This window comes from Peromyscus maniculatus, chromosome 16 (genome assembly GCF_049852395.1).
Source record: "Peromyscus maniculatus bairdii isolate BWxNUB_F1_BW_parent chromosome 16, HU_Pman_BW_mat_3.1, whole genome shotgun sequence".
NCBI classification, from domain to species: Eukaryota; Metazoa; Chordata; class Mammalia; order Rodentia; family Cricetidae; genus Peromyscus; species Peromyscus maniculatus.
In genome coordinates this window covers 55,528,501-55,552,505 of record NC_134867.1, presented here as the reverse complement: position 1 = coordinate 55,552,505, position 24,005 = coordinate 55,528,501, and the positions used below count along the sequence as shown (strand labels likewise).

General features: G+C 47.6%; 1 protein-coding gene across 1 annotated transcript in view; it reads right to left on the bottom strand.

The window, feature by feature from the left end:
- Tiam2 (TIAM Rac1 associated GEF 2) overlaps nucleotides 1–21,762 on the bottom strand; it is a 211,706-nt gene extending 189,944 nt beyond the window's left edge. The window contains exon 1 of the mRNA XM_015996768.3: nucleotides 21,546–21,762. The gene's annotated coding sequence lies outside the window, so the exon portion shown is untranslated. The remainder of the gene's footprint in view (nucleotides 1–21,545) is intronic.
- Nucleotides 21,763–24,005: the final 2,243 nt, after the last annotated feature.

Here is a 24,005-nt window from a genome sequence, read left to right as displayed (position 1 = left end):
CTCCACGGTCTGGGGAAACCATTCTCTCACAGATCCATTTCTGTTTCCCATCCTTTCAACTACCCGAGTTGAGCATCTACCATGTCTATTTCTGTCTTGTTCTCCTCTAATATCCGTGTGTGAGTGCATGCATGTGTGCATGCATGCATGCGTGCATGTGTATATGTATACAGAAAGTACACAGAGAGGTCAGAACTCGACTCGGGTGCCTCCCTCAATGGCTCTCCACCTTGATGTTTGAGGCAGGGTCTCTCGCTGACCCTGGATCTCACTGACTGACTACACTGGCTGGCCAGCGAGCCCCAGGGATCTACTAGTCTTGGCCCTCAGAGTGCCCAGGTGACAGAGGCACTCAGCTTTTTTCGAGTTTGGGGAATCAGGTTCTTTACTGACTGAGCCCTCTTCCCAAGTCCTCTCCTGCTACTGTTTTATGTGGGTTTAGGTCTGATGATGAATCTAAATCTACACATGCAGCTGAGACTTCTCTCAAGCGCCAGATTCCTAACTGCTCATGAACAGTTCTTAATGTAGTGACACCTCAGACTCATTCAGATCAAACCCAAATTCTCTGTCAAGATCTGAACTGATTCCCCCAATTATTTAAGATTTTTAAATTCCGTGTGTGTGTGTGTGTGTGTGTGTGTGTGTGTGTGTGTGTGTGTGTAAGGTATGTGCACATGAGTGCTTGTATCTGTGGACTCCAGAAGGGGGCGCTGGATCCCTGGAGCTCAGGTTACAAGGTGGTTGTGAGTTAGCTAACATAGGTACTGAGGACTTAGTTCTGGTCCTCAGCAAAGCTGCACATGCTCTTAACCACAAAACATCTTTCCAGCCCCCTCCTCCAATTCTTCCATCACAAAAGCAGCAACATTACCAAAGACACCCAAGTTTGCATCCCCTGCCTCACCGTTTACTTCTCCTAACCCAAACCAGCCAGTGCCAGTCCAAACAGTTCTTACTTGTCTCTTTTATCCATATGGTGCACACTCCCCTCACAGATAACTGGGCCCAGGGTAGCAATCCAGCTTGTCCCTCAAGCTCCAGGATACAGTTAGCTCTGTGGTACAACTCCACCCCAACAAGGAAAACTATACCCAGACATCAGAATCCCACTTCTCTGTGTGTTCATATACGTGTGAATATGTGCATGCTGCACAAGTATGTGCATGCTCCTTTGGAGGTCAGAGTTCAACATCAGGTATCTGTCTTCCTCTATTGCTTTCCTTCCCTTTCCTCCCCATCTTATTCTTTCGTTTTCATTGATTCATTTTGAGCAGAGGGTCACATATGTGTCAGGACATGCATGTAGAGGTTAGAGAACAAGTTGTTGGAATTGGTCCTTCCCTTCCACTGTGCAGGTTCCAGAGATCAAACTCAGGTCATCAGACTTGATGGAGAAGTCTTTACCTTCTCAGTCACCTCATCAGCTCCCCGCCTCTACTGACCATTTTGAGGCAGAGTCTCTCATTGAGCCCAGAGCTCATCAATTCAGCTCGGCTGGCTGGTCAGTGAGCTCCAGGAATCTGCCTGCCTTTGCCTCCACAGAGCCAGGATTATAGATGCGGGTGCTTGACTTTTCATTTGAGTGCTGGGGATCCAAGCTTGGGTCTTCACATTTGAATGGCAGCCATCTTCTCTAGCCCCCTAAACCACACTTTCTAAGCTCTGTTCTGATCTATACTTCTGACTTCTTGACTCAGAACCCCTTTGTACTCCAAAGGCAGCAGGAACGCACCTGTTTGGTATGTTTGAACTCTGAGAAGGATTCACAGAGAACACGGAGCACATTGGGTAAATAGATGCTGACTGGGATTGCCTCTGCTACTCTGGACCTACCCAGCTAAGGAAATGTCTTCCTTTCAGTTATAAAAACAGAGAGCATTTACAGAAGAGATCATAATACAGAATAGCAAGAACCTACCATAAGGTATATTGGTACACATTCAGGAAATGACCAAAAGCAGAAGAGCATCCCACACTCATGCCAACTACGCAGAATCATTTTGCATCCCTTATCTATCTCATGATGAGTTTCATGATCAGATATAAACAGCCAGCATTAAAATCCAGCAAAGCAATAGATAGCTTGTTCATCGTTGTATAATATATATGATAATGAAAAATAATCACAGTGTAAACTAGATAAAATGTGCAGCGGCTGGGGGCAGGGCTGGGCTCAATGACAGAGCATTTTTCTAGCATGTGTAAGACCCTGGGTTCTGTCCCCAGTGTGAGAAGCAGATGAGACGACACAGAAGCTAGAAGACTGCCTCTTCAGTAATTTGAAAAAGGAACAGCGGAAATGACTACTTCGTCAGCATGTGGTGGCTTTGAAACTTTAACCTGCTCAACTGAAAGAAAATCAAGAAGAAAAGACCAGGTCAGCACACCTCAGAGAAGGCAAACACCGACTCTGCAATCAGGATGTAGGAAAGAAGGGATGGAAATATATTTTTGAGAGACAAAGATTTAATAAAAATGGGGCATGAATATGATTCGCAAGAGACTGGTAAAAAATAGATTGTGTGGACATTAGCGCAGGAAAACGTGCATTTCTTCCTTAGTCTTTGCCTGGTTTTCTTCCTGGGAGATTCTACAATGCAGGGACCGGTCACAGTTCAGGACGGGCAGGTGACGAAGATGAACGTACGTCTGGCTCTCGGGCAGCACGCTCAGTGCTTTCCGGGCCAGCAGCCCTGGTTCCAATTGCACTGACCGAACATGCAGGAAAGCCTGTGAGGGCTCCTCCAGCACTCAGAGCCGGGCCTCTTCTGACGGAAACTGTCAACCATCCATCATCCTGGCTAATGGTAGGATGCGGTGTCACAGATAATTTAAACAGCTGTCGGAGCTGCACAGCCCTTCAGATTCCATATGGCCTGGGTAAGACACACATGTGCTCTCAGCCCCTTCCCCCTCCAGAGAACAAGCTGGGAGGAATGACGTTAAGTCAGACACACTGGGACTCGGTCCCAGATCTGTGCTACAATATGCTCCTCTACGACATCCCCGTCTCTCAGCAGAGGGGACCATTCATTTGAAATGCCATGCCAATGTGCCTTGTGACATGCCCGCGCCACACAGGCAAAGCACCACGAATCCCCAGACTCCAAATGCTCCAAAATGTGAAACTTCACAAACACCAACAAGGCTCTCAGAGGGCTGCTGGATTACGTACGGCCTTTTCAAGAACACAAGTGACCTCGGAGGACTGCAGACCCCAAATCCAGCCGTCACGCAGGAGCAATGAGCACCAACGAGTAGGTCAGGCTCAGACAAGGTCTGTTGTCCACACCAGGTAAGTATATGAGAAGCTGAAAGAGAAGCCACGGAAGACCAAGCCTTGCTGGGCAAAAGAAGTGATCCTCTCATCTCCATCCTTCAAAGTGAATCCACACTCACACTGTCCCCTCTGTACTTCATGATTCTAATATACCAGGGCATCCAAATGTTACAACAGAAGACTTAGAAAGGGATGGGGAGATGTATGTGTGAGGAGAACGTACCATAGTGCTGGAGAGACTATGCTAGAGCTAATTCTGTAAAGCTAATTTTATACATATAACAGCATCATGAATTATAACTGCGTCTGGTCAGTGGTTTATCGCTGTTTTAATCCCCCCCCACACCCAGGCCAAAGGTAGAATGTTTTCCCTAAGACTGCTTACCTTCAACCAGAAGCCAATAGAGGAGAGGGGGGATCAAAATACAATAAGGATCTTCATCCCTTCCTGCTCTGCGAACATCCTTTGGCTTAGTAAACCCTCACACTAAAAACAGGATGGAAAAAAAATACAGCCGCTGAGCCAGGTGTCACGGTCACACCTGTCCTCCCAGCATGCAAGAGGCTGAGGAAGGAAGACCACGAGGTCAGTGACACCCTGGGCTATGGGTGAGGTCAAAACCAAGCAACCCAATGAATGAGACCCTGTCTCAAAAAATAAATTGAAGCTAACCAATACCAGCCGGGCCAATCTGCACAGAATTATAATTTTAGCTACTTGGCAGGCTACAGCAAAAAAGATCACAAGGTCAAGGCCAGCTCAGGCTACAGAGGGAGTTCAAGGGCAGCTTATACTATTAATGAGTCCTCTTTAAAAATAAAAAGCTGTGAATGGGACAGTGATGTAGCTCAGCCGGGTAGTATTTGCCTGGCATATGCAATACAGCAATTCCAGCCCTAGTACCAGCCCTTCCCCAAAGGGGCCCTAAAGGGGGGAGCTGAACACTATGGGGGAGACATGGCAAGAAATGGGACTAGAAATACGATGTTTACAAGAACCTAGCCTCGAGGAAAGAGCACCTCTTTGAAATCGTGGGTCCTGCTCAAACACTTTATGGTTCTTATTAAACGCCCCCTCTTCTTTCTACAAAGAAAACCCATGAGTATCAGCCTGGGTATATTTACAACACTCCCCTTGGAAAATGCCCAAGGTGTACATTTGGTTTTAAAAGATGGTTCTTCCTACATGGCAGCTATCTCCAAAGGCCAAGACACACATTGCAGAGAAGTCCAGCCTCTCGTTAACATTTTCCAAGCATACAGTAGCTTTGCGCCATTGGCGCCCACCACAGTCCTTCCCAAAGCACCCAAAGGCTGCCAACTTCCCTGTGCATTTACAAGAATTCTTGAAAAAAAAAAGCATCTCTTTGCAGAAGAATTCCACTTTTGCTGGGATGGCCATCAAAAGTTTACTGTCTCCCCACAGACAGTTGACTGGTTTTTAGTGACTTGGCCGAATATCAAAAGAGCTGCAATTAAATGGAATTGTGAGGGTCAGATGAGGTATTAAAACAGAGGGTTATCCCTATGGAACTAAAATCATGCTTACCACATGTTCAAGTTGCATACCCCGCCCAGCGTAAATGGTCCTCAGACACACCTCTCAGGAGAAAAAGTAGGTCAACGTAACTCCCTGCAGTGTTCACTGAGACAAGAAGATTCCCAGTGCAGAATGGAGCTGGGCTGAAGCAACAGTCCAGGTTGTTCAAAATAAAAGCCTCACACGTGATGACTTTTATAGGAGACAAAGTTGAGAACCCACAGGGATCACAAACCAGTGTGTCTGCAAAAGCTGAAACACACTAGGAGCACAGAGACTCTACAGCTTGGACCTAAGGAAGAAAACTAATCCACACTAGATGATGTCCTATCCTAAAGAGCTAACTCTGGAATTCCCATGTACCCCCTAATGACAGGTTCACCTTAAAAAATAGGAACCATTGGCTGGGAGGTAGTGGCACATGCCTTTAATACCAGCACTCGGGGAGGCAGAGGCAGGCAGATGTCTGTGAGTTCGAGGCCAGCCTGGTCTACAGAGCAAGATCCAGAACAGGCACCAAAACTACACGGAGAAACGCGGTCTCGAAAAAAACACAAAACAAACAACAACAAAAAAAAAATAGGAACCATTTGTTACCATTTCATGGGTCAGAGGGCTCACCCATGACTAACAAGGCCTGAAGAAACAGTTCCTGAATTGAATCAGTGTTGGTACCTCTTCCCAAGGCTTAAGAAAAACCTGTTGGGTATATGATTGCAAGAGAAGCTCTCAGGAGGATGGCGAGATCGGAGCAATCCTGGACTACATGGCAAGAGCTGAGAGGAGAGAATAGGGAGGAGGAAGGTGGAGGCAGAGGCAGAAAGGGAGAGAGACAGGGAGGGAGATCTAGAGGAGAAAAGGAGAAATGAAAAGAAACCAACTGGGGGCTGGAGAGATGGCTCAGTGGTTGAGAGCACTGGCTGCTCTTCCAGGGGACCTGGGTTCAATTCCCAGCACCCACATGGCAGTTCACAACTGTCTGTAACTCCAGTTCCAGGGGATCTGACATCCTCACACAGACATATATGCAGGCAAAACCCCAATGTACATTAAATAAATAAATAAATCTTTAAAAAAAGAAAGAAAGAAAGAAAAGAAAAGAAACCAACTGCTGGTTTATATATATAGACACATGTCCCAGATCCTCAGTCCATCATCTCAAGGTAAATGTCACCCAGAACAAAGTTGGTCACCTGTGAGTCACAGGGTAGCTGTCATATTTCCGTGGATTTGTTATTCTAACACAACTGTAAAAATGTTAAGGTTGTCATGGAGATCTCTGAGGATGTGGCTCGAATTCCTACCAAGCACACATTCTTACCGTAGATGCATCTACAGTCATTGCATAGGAACACCACGGGAATGGGGCAAACAAACTTCTGGAGGGTCTGCTGCCACGCAGGGTGACGACATGATTCATCTCAATGACCTCATACAAGGCCTTTGCCCCCAAGAGCGCATCTCCTCATCTGTGCAGTGGCACCAAAAACCAACCAGACCATCAGCCTTCCCTGTCATTACTTAAGATAGCCAAGGAGGAGGGCTGGGATGATGCCTCAGTGGGTAAGGGGCTCTGTTGTGCAAGCACAAGGATTTGGGTTCGATCCTCAATACCCATGCAAAAACGTCAAGTATAAAGGAATAAAGGATTTTTTTTAGGCTAGCCTGGGCTACATAGTAGGACTCTGTCTCCAGAGAAGGAAAAAAAAAAAGGAGGAAAAACACATTACCTGGGAGAGGGTTGCTGTAGCATAAACATACGTGTTTTGGAAGAGCTCCCAAGGTGAGCAAGATGCACTCTCCTAGCCTGGGAACTTCTGCTGCAGCTAAGCTCTGGTCAACTCTACACAGCCTCCAGAGATGTGGCCGGGAGATGCCTACACAGACACAGAACTCTCAGTGTCCAACTCTGGTGGGCAAAACCTGATCAGTGGTGTAACTTGGACATCCATATCTTGTGTGTCAACTTGGAGAAGTTTTTTGGTTGAGATGTAGTATTCAAATTGGTTATCTCTGGCCAAGGCATATCATCCCCCATAGGGAGCAATCGGTAGACTACAGGTAAAATGGTGAACGGAACAGAGAGACAGCCTCCCCGGGCACGGGGAGGGGGGGGGGGGGAGTGGGGGGCGGGGGGGGGGGGCTAGGGCTCCGTTAACAGATATCCTCAGGCTTCAGCTGCACCTGCAGTCTCCTGGGCTCCACATGCTGCCCACACTGCAGATTCTGGACTTCTCAGACTCCACAACTCTCGGCCGAGTCAGGTCTTTACACAGGCTGGAGCGCAGTGGTACAGGCTTTCCCACTTGGCTTCAATTCTCAGTCCTACGAGAAGGGGGAAGTCCTTCCCACATAAGCATGTACATGCTCCCTATTGGTTCTACTTCTCTGGACGTCCCAACACACTGTGAGAGAGTAAGCTTCATTTTTGAAAGAATAATAGTTGTCCTGATTATATGCAACACATTTAGATGCTTCCATTCCATATTATTCCATATTGTTATTCCATTCCATGTTATTCCATATTGTGCATTTTCCTAAGGTGGGCATTTCTAAAAGACAGTAGTCATTGGAATGAGTTTTTTGTTTTATTTTTATTTTTTTGTTAGAGGCTAGCCTGGGCTACATAGTAGGACTCTGTCTCAAGAAAAGAAAAATAAGCTACACACACACACACAATTTATGACCTGCTTAACTAATTTGCCAACGATGGCTCACATTTACAAACTTACACAACTTTAAAGGGCTGGAGGGAGAGCTCAGCAGTGAGGAGTATTTGCTGCTCTTGCAGAGGACCCAGGTTCAATTCCCAACACCTACATGGCAGCTCACAGCCATCCATAACTCCACTTCCAGGAAATCAGGTACTCCCTTTCTGGCCTCTGTAGAAACCAGGCACTCATGTAGTACACTTACATACATGCAACCCAAACACTCATACACATATAATAACAGTTTTATTATTAAAAACAACAGTATAGATGGGTAAGTGCAAGCTTGACAACCTGAATTCAATCCCCCAAACTCACAGTGGAAAGAACTTGTGAAAAGATACCCCATGGCGTGTACCCACCCACATTCACATACCAGTATGAGAAAGAGAGAGAGAGAGAGAGAGAGAGAGAGAGAGAGAGAGAGAGAGAGAGAGAGAGAACAAAATAAATAAGGACTGGAGAGAAGGGTCAGCAGGTAAGAATGCTTGCTGCACAAGAATCAGAGTTCAGATCCCAGACACACATCACGGCTGCCCATGTGCCTATAACCCCAGTGCTGGGGGTTGGATACAGGAGAATTGGCTGGCCACTAGCTTAGCTCCAGGGTCAGTGATAGAGCAGGATACCTGATGTCCTCCTCTGGACTTTCCCAGCAGTGACTCACAGCAGGTCCAAGAGATGAGAATACATGACTGCAGACCGCTCATCTACAAATGGTGTGTGTGTGTGTGTGTGTGTGTGTGTGTGTGTGTGTGTGTGTGTGTGCGTGTGTGTACATGCACATGCACGCATATGTATAAAACCTCCTCTAATGGCTCAGAAGTGGGGAATGTGAGAGCCAGTGAATGGGGTAGTGTAGACACGCTCTTGAACTCAGACAGGCTGTGGTTACTTGCAAAAAGACCTGGACAAGGTCGGGGCCGTCAACATCTTGTGATGGGAGGAGAGACTCTTCCCTTCCTGGGGATTTATAGGCAACTGACGGGTGATGGAGGCGGGAGAGACATTTTCCTCAGCGGTGTAGCCACTGTGGTGCCTGTCCTCGCCAGTGCTCCCTCTACGCCACCCTACTGACACACACTGGGTCACAACAACCAAAAAAAAAGGTATCAAGATAGAAAGGCAGGTAGTTGGGGAAAGAAAAATAGTGGGAGGAGCCCCGGAGAGGCCAGCAGGGGTGTGGCTATGATTACAGTGAATTATTACAGTTCAGAACGTCATGATTAAACTCATGATGTATAATTAATACATGCGCATGGACCCGTCTTGTTAAATGAGCTTGGAGAGTTTCTTCAGTGACTTCAAGTAAAATTCACCGGTTTGAAAAAAATAATAATATGAGGAGATGGGCATGGGAGGAAGGGAGGGAGGGGGAACTGAGGTTGCTATGTAAAATGAAAAAAAAAAAATTAAATAAATCAAAGAAAACATAATAATATAACCGGATGGACTTTGAAGGTAACATTTGGTTCTTTTAAACAATTAATAAAACATCATAGTTATTTATACTGTAATAGATAGTATAAGTAGTATTCTTCTTACACGAAAAGATGGATTACATTGCTTCTAGGAAGTGTTTCGGCTCAAACAATTTGCAGGGACTCCTCATGTCTCCTAAGCACACTGGGTTGGGGAAAGAAAGGCCTCTCCATCTTAGCTCACAGTACAGTCTCATCCAATGAACAGACTTGCTCCACAGGTCGTCCATCCCTCTAGATAACATCGTCAGTGTGAACAAAGGCTGAACAAGGAATACACTATGAAGCTCTTATTGCCTTTACTAATTCCCAAGATGCACTAATAAAGGCAGGAGAGGCAGTGTCCACCTGCTACCCTCACACAAGGGAGGCTAACACAGCATGATCCTGAGTTCAAAGCCAGACTGAGGTGTAAAGCAAGGTCCAGGCCAGCCCAAGAAACATGACGAAAACCTGTTTCGGGAAAACAATAGAAAATTTCCATTGAAAAAAAATCTAAAATATTTCCCAGCATTTTTATATAAGTCTCATAACACAACCTTCTAGTTCTTAAGTGTGGAAAAAAATCTAAAAGATTGTGGTATCTAGTCTTTAATCAGCTTCTATGGAGGAGACCACTAAAGTAGATTGTGTGCGTGTATGGGCATGTGTACATGAGTGTGCATGTGCAGTGTATATGCGCACATGTTCATGTGTATTACATGCACATAGAGGCCAGAGGTTGATGTCTGGTGTCTAAATTGTTCTTCACCTTAGTTTTTGAGACAGGGTTTCATACCAAACCTAAAGCTCACTGACTGGGCAAAGCTGGATGGACAGTGTGCCCAAGGTATGCTTCCCCTGCCCAGTTCCACCCACCCCAGCACTGGGATTAGAAACACGGGCCACCATGCTCAGCTTTTAACATGGGTACCAGGGATTCAAACTTGGGTCCTGTTGCTTTCAAGGCAAGTACTTTACTGAAAAAGCCATCTTACTGACCTTGAAGCAAGTCGTTTAACCAGAGAATAGCAAGTTTTCCTTCTGCAAAATAATTTGAATTAGATGATTTCTAAAGTATCTGTTGTTCCAAACTGCAGGCCAGCACATGGGATTCATTAAAATTATACAGGATCGTCATGACTTGGGACCACAGCCTTTCACAGACATATGTATCTGTGAACAAGACACATTCTCTCTGAATATCACTGTGGTTTATAGTTAAAATATTTGTAGTGGCATCTGCAGTACACGGGTAGCTGTAGCCTATAAATTACATTTTGAAATTATTTAAAAATGTCCCACGCACTCTATAAATGTGTAGAGGGATGCCTTTAGACAATGGAAAGTTGCACAAGGTATTATTTAATGCTGACGGTAGCGTGTGTATACCCACTCGTTGATAGATTCGCTGCAAACTCCTGGTGTTAGCTGTCGACTCAGTATGCTCCAAGCTTCAGTGAATTTTCTAACTAATCAGATTTTTCAGGCCATCAAAATTCAGGCAGCTTTTCAAAAAGTGCCACAATGCAATGACATCTCTCCTCCACACACATCAAGACTTCAGCAACATAAAACTTGTTTCCCAACCCAACATTACTGGACCAATGACGGACAGACCGAGTGACAATTCTTTCAAGATAGGTCATTTTAAAACTCCAAATGCATGGGAGGCTGTAGTAGAGGCAAGCAAACTTCCTTATGCCCATATCCTTTACAAAATGGGTCTTCACTGAAGAGGCAAAAAGGCTTGTCACGACAAAGCACATGTTCCTAAAGAGACAACACTGTTTCTCAATGTCTCTCACTGTCGACACATTATATTAACACACAGATTCTTTTTTTAGAGACCAGATGTATCTCATTAAAAATAGCGTGGGGGAAAAAAAGTGTCTGCTAAACTACAAATCAACCAATGGTGCCAGCACTACATGCTGATCTTTGCCTACACAGCCTACTGCTGAAGTCATGTGATGGCCAGTCTTGGGGTTTCTGTTGCTGCACAGAGCCACCATGACCACAGCAACTCTTATAAAGGAAAACATTTCATTGAGGTGGTAGCTTACAGTTTCAGAGGTTCAGTCCATTATCATCATGGTGGGGAGCGTGGCGGCTGGGAGTATGGCGGCATGCAGGCAGACCTGGTGCTGGAGAATTCTACATCTTGATCCACAGGCAACAGGAACTGAACAGAGACCCTGGGTGTGGCCTGAGCACATACGAGAGCTCAAAGCCCACCTCCACGGTGACACACTTCCTCCAACAAAGCCACACCTCCTAATAGTGCCACTCCCTTTGGGGGCCATTTTCTTCCAACCACATGGCCTAAAACTCCATCAACCAGCTCTGCAAAATTAATTTATATGGCTGGGTCTTCATAATGCTATACAAGCCATTCCACACAGAGATCATGAAAGGAAATAGATGCAGAAGAGACCTGGGCTTTGTCTCCACACTCCCCATCCAAGGGGCGGCCCTAAGACACATCTCACATTTGTTATATATTTTTTCTTTTTTGCTGTTGTTGAGACAGTCTCACTATATAGGCATAGCTGACTCATAACTTAGTATAAACTGGCCTCAAGCTTGTAGTAGTTCTCCTGTCTCTGTCTCCCCAAGCCCTAGGGTTACAGGTATAGTCATTGCACGCACCAGACAGATCCCAGGACTTCACCCTGGACCTCCTGAATTATAACGTGAGAAAGAGCTGGAAGAAGTCACATCTTAACAGGCTCGTGGAGGATACCAACCATTATCTCCAGTTTGAGAACCCCAATGGCTGGCTGCAGTTCCTCTAGAAGAAAAGATTTACAGAGACTTGTTACGTGTATAAAAATCCCATCTGACTTATGGTCACAATCAGCCTTATTAAGTTCAGGAGTGCCACCACACAGGGTGGTGTACGCCTTTAAGCTCAGAATTTGGGAGGCAGAGGCAGGTAGATCTCTATCGGTTCAGGGACAGTCTGGTCTACACAGTTACAGGGCAGCTGGAGCTACATAGAAAGACTGTCTAAAAAAAGGAAAGTTAGCGTTGCCAACATTCTCTAAGAATGCTTTAGCGTCTCTTGCCCTACACAGATATGATGTTACGTTGTTCTCCATCCAAGCTATTCCTATCCTGATCATCACATCCGGCCTTCATTGTGTCCTGCCTTCAATTCATCCAAGCTTCCTGGATGCTTCCAGGTCTAGATGAAATAGTTCCTGGGGGCTTGAAATGTAAGGTATCCACAGCCCCATGATCACAGAAAATAACCTAATTTTCACATCTAATTACTCATTACTGGTTTATAACTAACACACACACACACACACACACACACACACACACACACACACACACACACACACACGACTTTCCTTTCTCAGGCTGGGTGGTGGCTGTCTGCCATCCAGACCTGTTCCAAAGGCAATGGACAGAATAGCACACTGCAAACATACTTCCTTCCCATATATAGCAATAATTTCTGTTCACTTTCTTTTTTAAATATATTTTATTTATTTATTTTTATTTTATGTGCACATTTATCTGTGAGGATGTTGGATCCCCTAGAACTGGGGTTATAGACAGTTATGAGCGACCATGTGGGTACTGGGAATTGAACCTGGGTCCTCTGGAAGAGCAGCCAGTGCTCTTAACCACAGAGCCATCCCTCCAGCCCTCTTCACTTTCTTGCACCCCAAAGATGCACAGAAACATTCATTTTCATAGTTTAAACTCTCCCTAAAGATCTGTTAGCTCATTGCAACTTCCTGCCCACCAGAGTCACAAATTAAGGCATGAAAGCCAACGGCTAGAGAGGGCTGGTTAGTTTTTTGTCAACTTGCCACAAGTTAGAGTCACCAGAGAAGGGGGAACCTCAGCTAAAAAAAACCACCACATCAGATCACCCTATACACAAGTCTTTGGGGTATGCCCTTGATGAATGATCTCTGCGAGAAAGCCCAACCCACTGTGAGCAGTTCCACCTCTGGACAGGTGGTCTGGGTTGCATAAAAAAAAAAAAAAAAAAAAAAAAAAAAACAGGGTTGGAGAGGTGGCTCAGCAGTTAAGAGCAGCGGCTGTTCTTCCAGAGGTCCTGAGTTCAGTTCCCAGCACCCACATGATGGCTTACAACCATCTATAGTGGGATCTGGTGCCCTCTCCTGGCATTCAGGGATACATGCAGGCAGAACACTGTATACATAATAGATATGGATGGATGGATGCATGCATGCATGGATGGGTGGATGGGTGGGTGGGTGGGTGGGCGGGCGCGTGGGTGAATGGATAAATAAACAAACAAACAAGCAGGCTGAGCAACCCGTGGCAGGCAAGCCAGTAAGCAGCATTCCTCCATGGCCTCTGCTTCAGTTCCTGCCCTGACTTCCCTTCATGATGGACTGTGACAGGGAAATGTAAAGCCAAATAAACCCTTTCCTCCCGAAGTAGGCTGTGGCCACGGTGTTTTCTCGCAGCAGTGGAAAAGCAAGCTGGGATATCTGTCGGGGGAAAGGGAATGTATAAATACAGCTTTGCAAAATGTCTTTCCCAGGCAGAAACTAAGAATGCACGAGTTGCAGAAAAACATCTTGGTTTCCATTTCTGCCACACCCATCAAGGCCCAATGAGCTCACCCAGTGGGTACCCATCCCAGAAGGCTCCCATGCCACCTTCGTTCATTCTAACATCTTTGTTTTTGTTTGTTTTTTTAAAACTTTTTATTAGCTCTTTGAAGGTTTCATACAACACCTTTCTACAATATTCACCCTCCCTATTTCCCCCAAGATCTGCCCCTGCTTTCCTACCCGCCCAACTCTGCGCCCTTTAAAACAAAAATCAAGTCCAATTTGTGTTGCCCAAATGGTCTTGGGTGTGTGGCCATCCACTGAAAATGGGGTGGGCCTAACAGGGGTCACACCCTTAGAGAAGCCTGGGTCTCTCTCTCTGCCAGACACGACCAGCTGCCCATAGCCCCTTGGGGAGAGCACTTAGGGATGGTAGGATGGATATTATGGAAGTGGCCAACCTACCAAAAGCTACCTACCAATGCAGCGCGGGCCCCCATCGTCACGTGGACATGGTGAACTTTTCTTTCGATTTGCATGCACAAACACCCTCTTTTCTTCCCAAACTATTTTTGTTTTTAATTATGTGTCTGTGGGTGGGGTTTGTGCCCATGAGTGCGGTACCCACAGAGTCCAGGAAAAGGAGTCTGAACCCCTGGAGCTACAGTTGCTGGTAGTTGTGAGCCATGAGGCCTGGATGCTGGGAGCCACACTGAGGTCTCTGCAGGAGCAGCACGTGTTAAGCTAACTGATGAGCCATCTTTCTTTTTCCTTTGTTTTTGTGTTCGTTTGGTTGGTTGGTTGGTTGGTTGGTTGGTTGGTTGGTTGGTTTTGGTTTGGGGGGGACAGGATTTCTGTGTGTAGCCCTGACTGTCCTGGAACTGGCTCTGTAGACCAGGCTGGCCTCGAACTCACAGAGATCCACCTGCCTCTGCCTCCCAAGTGCTGGGATGAAATGCGTGCACCCTCTTTTCAAAGCCCATGATTTTAAAAAGTTTCAGTTACCCAGACTATGAAGACCAGTGTGACTAGTACTCTGCCAACCAGCCAGCTTGGCACAAAGCTGGAAGAGAAAGTTAATGAGAAGGGTCTGATGCCCAGGGGCCAGAAGACACTGGGAATCTCCCTCTGGAACATTAAAATGACTTGCCCAATGAGTAAAAAGCCTATTCCAGACGAGACTCTAGTACATCTAGTGATGCCCAGTACAACGACGCCACTACTGTTCCACACTTGGAAAGATAGGCAACTCTTCATTTGAATGTCAACACCTTATTACCGGCAAGACCTGTTTGAAGAGTCAAAGATTCGGAGCTCAAGAAACGGCTCAGTGCATAAAGTGCTTGCCACACAAGCATGCAGCTGTGAGTTCAATTCCCTGGACCCACGTTAAAGAAAGAAAAGAGGGGCCTATGCATAGCCACACATCCAGGTGAGCTTATCATCTCAGTACTGTGGTGGCAAAGATGGGGGACCCTTGGAACCTACTGACCAGCCAGTCTAGCTGGATTAGCAAGCTCCAGGTTCAAGGAAAGACCTTGCATCAAAAAAGGAGAAAGAAAAGTAAAGAGCACTTAAAGAAGACACCCAGCATCAACCTGTCCTCCACATGCATGTATACATATGTGCACCCTACCACACATGTACACAAGCACATGCATGCACATACACATAAAAACGTTTAGAGTTGGGATTTGGCAAAGCCTCTCTCAACTTTGGTCAAGACGGTATCGTGTCAGGCCATCGCCAGTAACAATTTCGACCAGCACGCCACACAAAGGGATACCACCATTTTACCAGCATTTTCTAAGCACTGGGCTCCACCTGGAAAGGGCACACCCGTGTTATAAGCAATGGTCCCTATGTGACGGGAAGTTACCCACAATGCAACAGCACGGGGCGCTGCAGCAATGCACACAAACAGGGTGACCCTCAACTCCTTATCCTCCTGCCTCTGCCTCCTGACTTCTGAGGTCACAGGTGCATACCACCACACCTGGTTTATGTGGTCAAACCCAGGGCTTTGGGCATTCGAGGCAAGGACTCGGCCAACTGAGTCACATCCCCCCGCCCCTGAGCTCTAACCGCGACAGGTCCAAGTCTAAGCACCTAGTGTCCATTAACATCCACGTCTCAGTTCTCGAAATAGTCTGTGAGGAAGCTACGGCTGCCATCCTTCACCTTGAGGAAATCCCACAGCGTACCCCGCTACACAAGAGCAGAGCTCTCCATTTTTAAAGTGGCATGAAATAAGGCGCTAAAACTCATCACCCTGTTGTAAAGCCATCAGCATCCCTCACTTTCAGCACCTGCAGGAATGATGAGCGAATTTGTTAGCCCTGTCACACAAACTGCTGACAAAAGAACCTTCAGCACTCTCCTCCCACAGGATCAGACATAGTAACTCTTCAAGTACCACATCCAGATGACACATTTGGAAATCCAAACCCCGACTGAAGAGAAATCTGATAACCCGACACCGGGAAACACAATGAACACTGCCATCCAGATTCTGTCTCCTCGTCTACAGACCTCATAAATGGAAAGCAAGCAGGCCAATCCCCAACAAGATGAGGTAAAGGGGAGAAGAAGAGCAGGAGGGAGAGGGGGGGAGGGGAGAGCGAGGGGGGAGGGAGGGAGAGAGATAGAGATAGAGATAGAGATAGAGATAGAGATAGAGAGAGAGAGAGAGAGAGAGAGAGAGAGAGAGAGAGAGAGAGAGAGAGCGCGAGCGAGAGCGCACTGGTGAGAGCCTGGGCCCACACGACTCCACACACACACAGGAAAGGTCTGCTGTTATTTGCCTCCATCATCTGTGGCTGGGCACTTTCTACTCATCATTCTGTCAGAATGCAAAATCCAACTTTCAAATTTTAGACCGTTTTTACCATGATCTCTGATTTGCTCATAATGGGCATACTTGCTAGGCAATTTCATTACGGTGTGAACCTGGGTGTCAACTCGTTTTTACCATGATCTTTGATTTGCTCATAATGGGCATACTCGCTAGGCAATTTCATAACTGTGTGAACCTGGGTGTCAACTCACAGGTCCCTAACTGATGTAAGATGAACAGCCCAAATGTCATTTTTTTTTTCCTGCAGGATTTCATTCTCACTGCCCACACTGCCTCATCAAGTTCATTTCATCTCTACAGTTCTTCTGGCCCCTTCCTCCTTGTCTGTCCTTGGATCCTCTTGTTACCTCCTTGGATCACTGTGCTAGAACTGACCTCTCTGGCAGTCTTGCTTCTCCAGATACACTCCAGACAATCTGCAGAGGGATTTGCCAGTGTATGATCTGACCTCTCTCCTCCACCTAAAGTGTAAGCATTAGCTTTGGGCATTGCTTAACGGTGCTCACTGCTGAGTGCCTCCGAGTTCTCTTCCACAGCTCATGTTTGGGGTTTAAACGGTTTTAACAGCCTGGCAGCACACTCAATCCCTGGTCGATGCGGAAGGAGAACTGTGTGTACTAGGTTTCTCCCCAGCCCACAAAGCCTTGCTTTTTCTTTATTCGAAGGGATAAATGTGATAAAAATACCCAGAATGTCCGCACAATAGTGTCCCATAGTCACTGCTGCAGCTTCTCTGATTTTTGTCCCAAACTTTGCAAAGTGCTTTCACACACGTGAGCTCATGTGAACCTTCTAACAACAAACTTCTGAGGGGACACTAAAGGGAGGCCTAAGGTGGTGAAACAGAGGCCCACAGGGCCAGGCTACCTCCCATGTGCCTTTCTGCCATGGCTTCTGGCTTCTTTCTAGAAAATAATACACATGGAATAAACACGTCTTCCTTATGGCAGGCCCAGTGTGTTCCAACCTAGGAGACCGATGTCCATCTCCTCCATGTGCATCCTCTGCCTTTTATTACCCTTCAGGAATATGTGCACAAAGGCCAAATTCCATCCACTACTGTCGACTCCAGAGGACTTTAGCTTGCTTCACATCCAGTGCTTGCTTTAAGTTAGGACGCCATCAACCCATTCCCACATGCGTGCGTTCCTCCATCCAGGAGACAGTTACCGTCTGCTGACGTTCGGTGCAGTGGTCCTTGTCCTGCCAATCCTAAGACACCTTGTGATTTCAAACCATCCCTGATAAGCCAATGATGGACAAGAGAGAGAATGGCTGTTGTTCTTGCAGGAACTTGGATGGGCAGCAACAACCCAGAAGCCAGGAAAGCTGAGCGCTCACCAGGGCTGTACCTCTTGAGGAGCTTGGGGACTTAAGACAAGTCCCTGGCACTCACCTTCTTTACCCACAAAATGAGAGAAGGGTCCATATTGTCTGGAATGTTATTTCAACATGAAGAACTCCACAAGACACAGGATTCCGTTTGGCCGGACAGCCACAGTGACATCTACCATGTAGATACTTCATACCACAGCTTCACAAGTTTCCGAGACGACCCCTGTATTTCTTGTAGCCTGAACAAATGCTACCGATTATCCCACAAATTGATGTTTTAACTACAAATTTGCAGCCTTTGTAAGAGCCCTACGGCAAACGGCCCATACATCAAAACTGTGTTTATATGAGCAGATTATGATGCTAAATGACCCTACTGAGGACACTAAATCAGGCCAGGCACTCCTTTGACCGTCTATTTACTTCTGTGATCCGTCACTCTGGGTGACTTAAATTCACCCATACAAAATGCACTTTAATCACGGTCATTGGCCCATATTTACAGAAGCAAAGCTCCTCCAGACCTTCCTTCCAAGTCTTGCACCAAATCTCTCTCCAGATCATGATTAGACAGGAAAACTTTGGTGCCTGGAAAGACGGTTGGCTGAGAACAGTCATGTGATCCGAGGCTGAGGCCTATCCATGGATTCATTCACAGATCCTTCCTTGTCATCAGTAGCCTATGTCTAAGCCTCGCTTGGACAGATAGACATAAAAGCCAAATAAAGCCCATTTTGATATACAAAAAGAAAATCTGAGCCGGGCGGCAGTGGCGGACGCCATTAATCCCAGCACTTAGGAGGCAGAGCCAGGAGAATCTTCATGAGTTCGAGGCCAGCCTGGTCTACAGAGCAAGATCCAGGACAGGCACCAAAACTACACAGAGAAACCCTGTCTCAAAAAGCCAAAAGAAAAAAGAAAAATCTGTCCCCAAATGTTTCTGTGTGGAGCTTATTAAACATATACCTCTCTTTTCCTCATTTACCCAGGGTCCCTTCATCATTTACAGTGATTTATGAGAATACAGACGCAGAGCCAGGCTTGGGCAGTGACCCACATTGTACCTTTGAGTGAATTACAAGAGGAGTCCTCTCCCAGTGTATAAGAGTGAATCGGGTCTTGGCAAATTGAGTGTGAATTGATTTTAGACTCTGCTTGCCTGTTGGTCAGGTTGACCTTGTACAATAAACACACAGGGCTGTGCAAGGTGGCGTGACAAAAATATGTATATTTAAGCCGTGTCCTAGTGCAGACAACTCGAGGAAGACTTCAGCTTCACCAGAGACATGGGAAATGAAGCTTCCTTGGAGAAGAGATTCGACTGACAGATGATGGATGTGTGGGTAATCAGCAGATGGAGACGGGGAGGAAGAACAGCGTAAGCAGAATGTTGGTTCTTCTAGATAATGGCCTGGAAATGACAAGCTGTGGTGTGACGTGTTTGGAGCAGACACGACGCCTGCTCTCCTCAGAGGGAAGGGAGTGGGCAGAGAAAGCAAAGGACGGCAGGGCCTTATTATCGAGGACCTGCCATGGTCGGGGGCCTTGCTGGGTGGTTTGGGTTTGTTGGCTGCCCTTTCTTTTGTGACGGCAGGCTTTCACTCTGTCGCTCTGGCTAATCTTGAGCTCAGAGAGGCTGGTTTGCTGCTGCTGCCTCCGGAGCGCTGGGAGCTGAAATTAAAGGTATGCGCCACACTGTTGTTCCTGGGAGTGCTCTGAGGTTCGGTTTTGCTGTGGAGCCCAGGCAGGTCTACAACAAGGCATCCTCCTGCCTCAGCTTCCTGAGTACTGGGGGACTACAGGAATGTATCTTTTTATGGGATGTTAAAGGTGGAGACTTGGCCCTGTGGGAGCTAGCTTGGCTACAGTAACAAACTTTTTCAGAAATATCTCAAAATTATTATTTTTTTAATTTTGCATTTGCACATCAAAAAAGACCTTTGCCACACCCTAAAGCAACATGTGTCATTTTTCCTCTCAACTGAGCAGGGAAAGAGCCAATGATATGGAAATATCCTTTTTAAATCCATTTTAATATTGATCCAATGATATGGAAATATCCTTTTTTAATCCATTTTAATATTAAACCTTTTTGGTGTTTTTTTATAACATAAGCTTTTTCAAAAAACCATTTTCTTTTCTTTCTTAGAGAGAGAGAGAGAGAGAGTGTTATATGTGTATGTGTGTGTATTTGGAGGAGGAGGAAGTAGTGGTGGTGTTCAGAGGGACATCAGGTCACCTGGAGTTGGAGTTACAGGCATCTGTGAGCTGCCTGATGTGGGGAGGTCTGAGAATCGAACTCAGGTCCTCCGCCAGAACAGTATGTGCTCTTAACCATGGAGCCACCTCTCCAGTCGTACACACACACACAAAAGTTTTTGGAGGGGGACTTCAGACAAAGTCTTACTGTGTAGCCTTGGATGGCCTCGAACTCGGAAATTTGCTGGGATTAAATGCGGTCACCACCATGCCTGGCTAAAACTACAACTTAAAGTGAGAGAGGGCAGAGAGGAGGGAGGGAGGGGGAGAGAGAGACAGAGAGAGACAGAGAGACAGAGAGGGAAAGACAGAGAGGAAGAGAGGGGGGAGGGAGGGAGGGGGGAAGGGAGGGAGGGAGGGAGGGAGGGAGGGAGGGAGGGAGGGGAGGGGGACAGAGACTATCTGAAAGTGCACATGTGCACGCACTCCAGCAGTACTGACTACGCAAACGTAAGAGGAGCAGATGGCACTCTTTATGACCAACAACACATGAGCTGCACCTGTAAGAAACTTGGAAGGCATTTCAAAAAACCTCCCAGAGGCATTCTGCTTTCAAGCTTGAATCGGAGACGTCGGGTGTTATCTGCTAAATGAGGGCCGCGTCGGAATTTGGGGCCGAGAAGGCAGAAAGGAGTGAATTGCTCCCAGCAGAGAACCTGGGACTTTTTCCGCACCTGGAGTTGCAGCACACACACCAAGGCTGCCTGGGAATGTCACCTAGCGGCCTCTCCGCCAGCAGCTGCGGAGAATCAACAGCAGGAGAACTTCCCCTGAGTGGAATTATCTTCGCGATCAAGCAGCTTCCCCCACCCATAATATAAAGTTACCCTATTTTTTCATCTTTTTTTTTTTTTTTTTAAGTAAGGAGAGCCATGGAGGCGCTTCCATATTAAGTTTCCGGCCTCGGAGATAAAAACCCCTCGCGGAATCCTACTCGCACACTTTGCTGCTGGAAGAATGGGCTCTTTTCTTCCCGAACTGTTTGTGGTAAATACGATCCATCAGGGACACAATGTTGTCGGCTCTCAGAAACTTGGCACCGCGGCCGGCGGAGAGCCGCGGCTGGTTCTAGGTGGTCGCAGGGCGAGCGATCCTCGGTCCCCTCCGGGATGGCCAAGCCGGGGACGCTCACCTGCTCCCCGCTGCGCCCTTCTCCTTTGGGCGCAAGGACCTGGGCACGGATGGGGATGAACGGCGCCGCCACCTCCAAACCTGGGTGGCACAGCTGGACCCTAAAGTATGCCGGCGCCGCGCGTGGGGCCGGGGCAGGACCTCGCTTCGGAGTCTTCTGGAAAGGGGATCGCTCCGGGAGCCAGGCTGGACGCGGCCGAGAGAACGCGAAGGTGCTGAGGGCTGCCACCCTCCCGGAGGAGCCAAGTGTCCCCGCCGCGCCCCTGATCGCCTCCAAAGCCGGCGGGGAGAAAAAGGGCGAGGCTGGCCCACTGGTGACGGCTAGGGCAGTGAGTGCTGCGGGACGCCCCGCTGCAGGGAGCCCACGCGAGACGCCCCGGCCGCGCAGCGGCGCCCCCGCCCGCCTGCGTCGCCCTTACCTCGGTCCAAGTCCCAGCGCCGCGGACCTCTCGAGCCGCGCTCTGCGTCCGGGAGCGAGGCCCCCTCGCGGGGACACCGGGCGCACTCGGGGAAGTTTTCCTCCGTCACTTTGTTCTCGGCTCGCTGAGCCCTCGAAGGTCAAGGTTGCCCCGAGCTCCACTCAGCTCCAGCGAGGCCAGAGCCGCGGCCACACCTTTCTACGCGCAGCTCGGGCCCGCCCCGCCCCGCCCTGCCCGGATACGCCCATGGCACGCCCCGCCCCGCAGGGACACGCCCCCCCCACCCCTCCACCCCCCTCTCGGGACCCCTGTGCCTGCTGGTCTGGCTCCCTCCGCACGTTACGTCCCCAGTAACCAAAACAACTCACAACTTGGGAGTCCGTCCGCCGAGCCAGCCAGTCGCTGTGGCCCAGACCGCAAACTGCGAAGCACGCGCGCGATCCTGCCCCTTCCCCCAGAGTGTGCAGCAAAGACGTTTCCTCGGGACCCACCCAGAAGAAATCAGAAGCAAAGGACTCCGCGTTAGCAGAGGCCACCCATCTTCTTCCCTTCCGAGAGAGGCTGGGTGTGATGGCTGAAAGGCGGAGGGCAGTTGGGCCACCCAGAGTCCTACATACAGAGCTTGGGACCCGCGTGGCTTATTAGGCAAACCTGAGTGAGCTGGTGAGCCCACATCGGGGGAAGAGGTACCCGGTGTGCTGGGACCACCATCCCGGTGACCGGAAATCTCCTAGTCGGGGAGGAGAGGAAAGGGATATGGATGTGGTCGGTGTGTGGAGGAGAAACTCTTTCCCTGGGGAAAAAGTCTACCTACTCCTTATAACACCACAGACAAACCGAAGCAGGATTCCATCAGAGTCCAACTTGGGGAACCAAGTAGTTTATTAGGCTTACTTACAGAGCATGCATGAGTGTGGGCGATCCCAAAGCAGTCTTACCCTAGCATGGACTGCTCATAGCTGCGTATTTGGAATCCCCCTCAGTTAACCTTCCTTAGTCTATATAATCTGGCACTTCTCAACACCAAGTTCACTCTCTAGACGGGGCTGGGGGGAGTGGCTGGAATCTCAAGGGATGGTCCAAAGATCCTCTCCACCCACTCCTGTAAGGGAACATCAACAGTCAACAGGCCTGATCTTGCTGGGGGGTGGGGGTTGTGGGGGGTGGAGGTGTCGGGGGGTGTCACAGCTGTTGTTACTATGATCCCCCAAGACATAGGCACCAAGGCAAGACTAGCTGCAGAGGGTTCTTCACAGCAAATGGATATGGAACTAAATAGGAAAGTGTGTGCAAGTGTGTGTGTGTGTGTGTGTGGAGAGAGAGAGAGAGAGAGAGAGAGAGAGAGAGAGAGAGAGAGAGAGAGAGAGAGAGAGAGAGAGAGACGCTTTAGTGGCTAAGCACACTTGTTCTTGCAGGGAGTCAGGTTTCCATTCCCAGCACTGACATAGTAGGTCACAACCATTTTACAACTCCAGATCCAGAGAATCCAACTCCCTCCTCTGACCTCAGAGGACACCAGGCATGCATAAAGGCAAAACACTCATACACACAAAAATAATTTCTTAAAAATTTAAATGTGCAAGGAGCTGGGGAGAGAGCCAGATGACCCCACCTGAAGGAGAGAAGAAAGTAGTTACCCTAACCCGAGGTCTACAATCATAGTGAGTTCTGTGACCTCACAATGTATATGTAACACACACACACACCAAATAAATAAATACATTGCTGTGGAATAGTACTTTAACTAGGCAAAGATGTATTGCATTTGTTTAACAATGTAAAGATGTGTTCCCTTGCCTGCCTAAGGCACCTGATTGGTCTAATATAAAGCTAAACAGCCAACAGCTAGGCTGTAGAGGGACAGGCAGGGCTGATGGGCAGAGAGAATAAGTAAGAGGTGGAATCTAGGCTCAGGAGAGAACAAGAAAAGAGGAGGGAAAGAGGGAGACACCCAGGGCCTGGCCAGCCAGGCAGCCTCCAGCTGGTCATGGAGTAGGACATGCAGAATGAAAGAAAGGTAAAAAAAAAAAAAAGAGAGAAATAGGTTAAGTTATAAGAGGTAGTGGGCCAAGCATAAGATAAGGCCAAGCATTCATAATTAATAATAAGTCTTTGTCATGATTTGGGAGCTGGCTGGTGGCCCAAAAGAAAGCCAATATATATATATTTTTTTTCTGATTATGAAAGTAAGTTTATTGCACAAACTTAGAAAAGTGTCTATGTCCCAAATGCTTCCTGGCACCTTCTCGATGGGCAGGTGTATTAGGTTTTTTTTTGTTGTTGTTGTTGCTGTGACCCCAATACACAACAAGACACAGTTTAAGATAGGATGGATTTATTTGGGGTCAAGGTTTGAAGGTGTAGTCTATAGAGTCCAGAGGGCACAGTGGACCTGTTCATGCCTTAGCAGCAGAACTGGGAAGATGTCTGTTCACAACCACGAAGCAGAGATCAAGAAAT